Consider the following 7,532-nt stretch of genomic DNA (forward strand, 5'->3'; position numbering starts at 1 on the left):
GCTTGCCTGCCATGGCTCAGACACTCATTAGCATCCTTGCCATGCCATTGAAAAACAAGCAGGAGAAGCAAACGGCTCGGTACGTTTGAAACCAGTGCTGCCTTCCTGCAGGATGAGCTTCAAGCGAGTGTCAGCCAGGTGTCATGGGACCGGTGTGCCCCATCTCCCCAGGGCTCGGGGAGCAGGAGGCGATGAGCCTCTCTGCACTTGAAAGTAGGCATGGGAGTCCAGAGAGACATTTCTGTTTTTGAACATGGTGAACAAAGGAATGCAAAAACTCACAATAACTATTTTGAATACTGCAAACCCAAATATCACCTCCCTGATAAGCTGTGATTCAAAGTGACAGCTTTGTATGGCTTACATAATTTTTAAAAAATGAATAGTTTTTAGCCCTTAAAGCCAGAACCCAAGCACTTACGCTCGGCTGCAAGTGAAAGGGCAGCAGTCATTGGGACCAAACACTGGGTGAAGGTACATATTTAGAGAGGGATTGCTCAGCTTTCAGTGTGTTTGCTTTGGCCTGTTGGTATTCCTGCACAGCAGTAGCGTTACAAAACAAACAAGCAGAGCTCATCCTTCCTTTCATTAAACAGTTTTTATCTCAAATTGCACAGTACAGACTTGCAAATAAGTTCTGTAGAGTGTCACTGCTATCTAAATCAATTTTTGCAAGTTGTCTTTTTTTTTTTAACTGTTCTACCCTGGTTCAGAGTTGAAATAAGATATTTTTTTCTCTCTTAAATTGTGTGGCTGAGAGCTGTCATGCTGCTACTGCATCTCACTGCCTAGGGCAACAGTGTAGACAAAAAACATGAGTACTGCTAGCAATAGATGTTGGCACCAGTCAGACCACTTATCAGGCTTTGCAATCTCATTGGCTTGGATTAACTAATATTTTTTTGTGGAGTGAATAAATTACCATGTTTAGTTCTGTTTGCTCATCCCTCCAGTGAGGGTTTTGTGCTGAAGCTCATAAATTGTACAGGCACGTAGATGGCAAGATCTCTGTGCAGGGTACTGCACTGACCATCCACTTGTGCTGTAGACCAGGGTGGGATCTCTGCTGGCACCAGCTCTTGGGCCCAGCTTTATTCCTGGGAAGTGCCCACACATGAGGAATGCCGTGGGGGTTGTTTCTGGGCTCTCGTGTCTTGATGCAAAGAGAAACTGTACCCAGCTGTACATCGTGGGATGAGGTTCAGATACTTCCCAGGACCAGCCTTCAAGGTGCTGATTCCAGTCTGGGGGAGAAGAGCTTTCTCTTGCCTGCTGAGTCCCAGCTGGGGTGGGCATTGCCATGTCTCCACCTCAGTCTCACCTCTCCTGGATTAAACTGGGGTCCTCTTCCAAGTAAAACCATCCTCCCCTGACTTGCTGCTGAGAAGGATTTAGTAATCCACCTCGCAGCCCCCTAATGATGCATTATGTGATTTTAAGCCTCACTACTTCTGCACCAGAGAGGATATTGGGTCCCACTTCATCCCCTCTGCTTCTGGCTGAAGCTCCTGTCCTGCTGGGGCTGAGGATTGGGATGAATGGAGGTGCAAGCCCATGTTGGCCATTGCGACTGAGTGCAACTGGGTGCATGCACAGCTTTATGATGTGGGGGTGTCTGCATTGGCCTGAGGCTGTTTTAGGGTTTGTTTCTTCTAACCTTTTCACTTACAAAGCCTGAGCTTTATTCCCCTGGAGCAAGAGGATGGGAAGGATGCCAGGCCAGGAGCAAAGCTCCCCAGGGGAGCAGGATCTCAGCAACCTCTTGCATAAAATCCTCTGGCTCCATTGTGCCTCACTAAGGCCGTTCTGCAGCAGCAGCACAAGAGGGGGCTGGCAGCACACGCTGCAGGATGGGACCCCCTGCCTGCCCAGCAGCACTGGGGGCCCCAAGGTCAGATGTGCTGAGTAGTGGGGAGCAGGATTGGAGGTGCCTGGTTCTTCCTTCCTGGCTGCATCTGGGGGATGTAGGGGATAGGAATCTGGGCTATAAATAAGGTAAATAAGAACATAAAGAGCAGAGAGAAGCCTGAGGCAAGAGGCTGGGGAGAAACGCCTTCTTGCAAAGGATGGAAATCAGCTCTGCAGGTAGTCCTTAGTGTGGTCCTTCAGCTCCAGTGAGACTCCCTGCCCACATCTGGGGCTGAGCTGTCACAGGGCAAGCTAAACCCTTTCTCTCTCTTTTCAAGTTGTTATTGGCTACTGGCATCTTCTTGCCATCCTTCAGAGCCAGACCCCGGCAGCCACTCACTTGGGCTTGTGCCTGTGGGGCTGTTGCTCCTTCCAGCAGCGTCTGCACCTTGAAAGTGCCTCATCTGCGGTGTGGGAATTTGGGTGATGAAGGCAAAGTGGGGCTGGCACCAGCTTCCCTCGTTGAGCAGGATCTGACTTTCTTCCAGCCTCTAGGAGCTTGTTACCCTGTAATGGCTGGGGAAGGAGGACTGAGGATACAGAGTCACGCACTGAGGGACCAGCAGGGCACAGAAAGGCTGCCCGTGACTGCAGAAGCACAATGAGCCCAAGCAGGCACACAGCTTATCAATTACATCCCAGCATGGGACCAGCTGCCTGCTAGCCATAAATATAGAACCTCATCTCCACACAGGGCATCTTCATTAACAAAATCAGGACAGAGCCACTGCCTCCCTCATTCATCAGGCTGAGGCGCTCCTTATTTCTCAGGTTAGATGATATCCCAGCTCGGGGATGTCAGTGCAACAAGAATCGCAATAAGTGGAAGGGGTTGGTAGGAACAAGCCCTGTTCCTCTAAAAACAAAGCCCGGTGTATTTATTCACCCCATGGTTGAGGTCATCAGCTGAATCTTGAAAAGCCACCTGCTCCTATTGGAGTCAGGGTTTTATGGCAGAGGAGCGGCAGTTTATGGAGAAATATGTTAGATGTGCTTGGCAAATGGAAATATAATCTATTAAACAGTAAATTATCCTTCCAATGCATCTCCATTGAGGATGGTTGATGAGTGGCTCCAGGCAGAGTGAGCAGGGAAGACCATGTATGTACAGTGCAGATGTGGAACGATTGCTACATCTGGGAACCCCCGAGCCCCCGATCCCACACTGCACCAACAATAGATTTTCCACATGCAAGGCGCTTCACAAATACCTCCTCACGTCTGGTTTATTCAAACCAGCTTGTGCTGCACCACAGAGCTCCCAGGGGGTTGTTGTGTCCAGCCATGCTGGGAACAGCATCTCCCCATCTGTGTCTGGGCTGCTTAGTGGAAATATTTTCCTTGTGGACTAGAGCTGGTTTTGGGAACCCAGGATGTGGGGCTTGGCCCCTCTGCTCTGCTGTGCAATGAAGCAGGGATGCAGTGCCTTGTCGATTGTCCTCTTCTTGCTGTTCTGCGATTGTTCAAGGCAGCAGGACAGGCTGAGCGCCTCCTGCTCAGACAGTCCCTGTTGTGTGAGGCTGGGGACAAATTCACCTGCTTGGAAGCCTCAGCATCTCCCACACCATCCTGGTGGACCTGACTGATGCTGCTCCCTTTACTCAGTCCCAGTAGGGAGGTACCCAGGCAGTGGAGCTGCCTCCCTCTCCTGCAGCCAGTAGGGCCGTGCTCATCAAGAGGTGCCGGCCATGTCTGCAGGGTGATGCTGGCACAGAATGATGCTGGCCACGTTCTACTGGGTGAGGTTGGTGGTGTTCACAGGAAAAAACTGGTAATGTTTGCAGGGTGTTGCTGGTGGTGTCTAGAGGGTTGTGTTGGCCGTGTTCGCAGGGCAATGCTTGCGATGTTTTCAGAGTGATGTTTTTGCTGTTTGCCAGCGAGGTAGAGCTTGTTCCTGGAGAGGCACCAGAGAGAGCACATCCCAGCCCTGCCTGCTGCTGCTGCTAACCAGGCAAGATTTACTGTGATCCCAGCGGCCTCAGCCGCCTGCACCACTCCATAATAGACCCATCAAGGGCATTGTCACACTGCACAAGCCCAACAGGTGCCCTAATGGGACTGACACGCCAGCCTGCCCCCACACAATGCCTCACTCTCCAAAGCTGAGCATGTCTGGTGGGACAAAGGCAGCCTGGCCGTCCAGCACGAGCCAAGCTGGCCAGGCGTGACAGATGTGGCCCTGGCCAGCGGAGGGGCAGCCCGCCCTGTGTGGGGTCTCTGGGGGACACTGGGCAGCCAGAGGTCACAGCCACTCTGCTCCTGGCATGTCTCCAGCTGGGACTTGTGTCTGCTGCTCCCAAACCAGGTGTGTGAGAGATGTTGCTGGTGGGAAGAAGGGTTGGAAGCACAGCCCCAGTGCAGGAGGAGACAGATCCTGCTGCTGGCAATGCTCCTCAGCAGGGGAGTTGGAGCAGGCAGCATGCATGCATGCTATTGACTGTGTTTTCATAGAATCATTTTGGTTGGAAGAGACCCTCAAAACCATTGAGTCCAACCATTAACCAAACACTGGCACTAAACCATGTTACTGATGTTTCTGCTCTGCACCAGTGCCTAGTCCTACCCTAAGAAGGGCTGGATGCTGCTGTGGGCTAGTGGAAGCCATGACATGGCCACAAAGTGCCATGTAAATGCCGTAGCAAGCATGGTCTGGGACATGCTCTCTCCTCCCCTTCACACCAAAGCACGGGCTGCAGCGGTGCAGTGTGATGGCCTTGAAGCTCAGGTGTGCTGGAAGGTGCTACCAGCTGCTGATCACTCCGATGGGGACTCAACGCCTGCCTAGACTGTGGGAGAGCTAACAGGGGCAGGCTGTAACCCATCCCAGGGTGGGTGGAAATACCTGGATGCTGCCCTGGGGGTCTTGGCTTAAAACTGGCAGCAATTTTTGTTTGAAGCTTTGTAGCTGCTTCGTATCTCTTTGCACGACAGGTCTGGCGCGTACCCTGGAATCTTTCCCTGGATCTTCCCATGAAAACCCCTTTCCTGCAGAAAAAGCTTCTGCTTCATTTTAACTAAACCCAGAGCCCATCAGACGATCCAGATGGTCTCTCTCTCTATCAAGGAGTTTGGCCCAAATCCCGGTGGCAGACGGCAGGACCAGGCCTCCCTCGATACAGAAAAGTTTGGGTTTTATTTTTCTCCCTGCTCCTCATCCATATTCAGAGGCATCCTGTGCCTTTCCCGGGCAGCTGTTGCTCTCTAAGGCCCGCATGACCACATGCAGCGTGCCTGGGAAATTTGAGGTTGCCCAAACGCACCAGGGAATGAGGTGTGGGAGGGGGGTCTTGGCTCACAGCCTGTCCCCTCACCCTGCTATCCTGGCTCCCCAGGATCACTTGGTCCTTGCTGTGTTGGCAGCCCTGGAAGGGGGTTGCTTTTCCAACCAGAGCAGCTGCAGAGGGGTCAGCTGCAGCCCAGCTCAGTGGGGTCCTCCATGGTGCTGGGGCACTGGCTGTTAGGCAGGTGATAGCAAGGAGCTCCCACAGGAGAGCAGCAGTTGAGGTACCTGCAGGAGAAAATGTGGATGTTGTCCTGAAACGGGGTTTTCAGCCCCCCAGCCCTGTACTTCCACTGGAGCTGGAGCAGGCAATGGTGACCTCCAGGCAGCCCCCTGCCAGGTACACCCACCACTGAAACCATAACCCCAGCTGTAAAGTGACTCGATGTTTCTGCAGCTGGACACAGAGACAGAGGGAGCCTATTTATTCTGCAAATCACAAGGATTTGCCTGGGGCAAGTGCCTGCAAAAGGGAGGAAACAAGATCCCTCATCCCATTCCTGCTTTCCTGCCAGCATCAGAGGTAAAGGGCAGGTTAGGAAGACCCAGGTCTGCTCTACTGGCCAAGGGGGATTTTGGGTGGAAAGAAAGGGAGCTGTCAGCATCATACCAGTAGCGGCCAGCTTGGGATACACAGAGCCACTAGGAAACAACTTTCATCCCTAGAAATCTGGCTGAGGTCTTTGGCACAGGGTCCCTTAGGGTTCTCTGTGGTGCCACTGCCACTGGGGTGCCCCTGGGAGCCCCAGGTCAGGCTGCAGGGCCACCTCTGCTGAAGCCATGCCAGTGAGGAGTTGGCTCCCAGAGTCCTGGGAAGCAGCTCATCTTCCTCGCTGTCAGGACAGCTGGGTAGCAACGAGGAACAAACCCCTTTCATCCATCTCAGGCACAGCTTCCTCCTGGGATTTGGGCCAGAGGAAGGAGATGTCACAAAAATGCAGACAGATGATGGGAGTCTGCATTTGGAATGGAAAAGGGCTGCTGATCTGGGCCAAGTTGGTGCAACCCTGTGTGTGAAGTGGACCTGGAGCTCTTGCTGGAGCAAGACCCTGTGCAAACATTTCCTTCTTGCCCTGACTGAGGAGCTTGTGGAGCTCCATGTGCAGGGGCCATTGATTTAAGAGGCACTCCTGCCTGCAGGACCTGCCACCGTCCCTGCAAATATCCTGCTGGCCGGGGAAATGAGTGCACAGTGGAATGTCTATGCTCACACACCTCTTCTCCTGCTACCAGAGTGATGTGACAGGCTCCCACCTCCCCTCCTTCCATGGGTTCCCTCTCCGAGGCGGACATTGTCAGCAGTTGCTACCTGCAGCCAGGGCTCTGTTGGGCACCTCAGATGTTTTTCTGAAGGACTCAGCTCTTGGAGCCATGGGGTTATAAGTGTTTCGGGTGTCATTAATAAAATAGGTGATCAGCCCTCCCGGTTACACCCTCCTGCTTTGCATTTGCAGACCTCAGGAGAAAATGGTAGGTAATAAAATGAATGCAAGGCTCTCATTTCTGAGATGTCACATTGGGGGCCAAGCTCACATGATTTCTTGGCTTCGCTTTTTTTCTTGTATTGAAATAGGCATATTTTGCCTCATACTTCTGTGTGGGTTAGCCACAGACATTTTGGTGTCTTTGATATTATGATGTTCCACTGGAGTGGGAAAGCACATAGTTAGTGCCACAGCCAGAACTCCAGAACCTGCTGTCTGTGTCAGGGGGGGAAGAGCAAAGCAGAGTTGCATCTCCAAATGCTCCCTGCATGCTGGGGTGCTTGGCTGCAGGGTTCCCATGAGCAGAACATCCCAGCTGACCAGTGCCAGCCCGCTGTGTGGTCCCCGTGATCTGCTGCGACTCTGTGCCTCACCTGGGTTCTGCATGGTGGGGCTGGGGCTCCAGGCTGCCGGGTGGGGGAGAAATCGGGCATGCCTGGGGCAACCGGGGGATGCAAAAGCTTCTGGCACCCTCCGAGGAGAGGGCGGCAATGCTCTGCCTGCCGCCGCGCCGTTCGCAGGTGTTTATCCGGTCTCTGCCAGACCCCGGGGTGCCTCTGCCCACACGCTCCCCGCCCGCCTTGTTGCACCCCGACATCTCGTAGCCATCTCGCGGTGGAGAGGGGTGAGGGGGGTCGGTTGCCCCGCGGGCCAACGTCGCTGTCCCGGGTAGGGACACCGAGCCGGAGCCCACCTTGTCGCCCGGCCGGGCCCGTTCAGAGCCCCGACGGCTCCGGGTGCCGGCGCCCTGCCCGGAGCCGGGGGCGTGGGGAGGGGCGGTGGTGGCGGCGGGGGGGTCCGTCGGGGTGGGCAGGGCGGGAGGGAGGAGCCAGCGCGGAGGCTGTGCCTGGGCTGCGGGA

This window comes from Patagioenas fasciata, chromosome 8 (genome assembly GCF_037038585.1).
Source record: "Patagioenas fasciata isolate bPatFas1 chromosome 8, bPatFas1.hap1, whole genome shotgun sequence".
NCBI lineage: Eukaryota > Metazoa > Chordata > Aves > Columbiformes > Columbidae > Patagioenas > Patagioenas fasciata.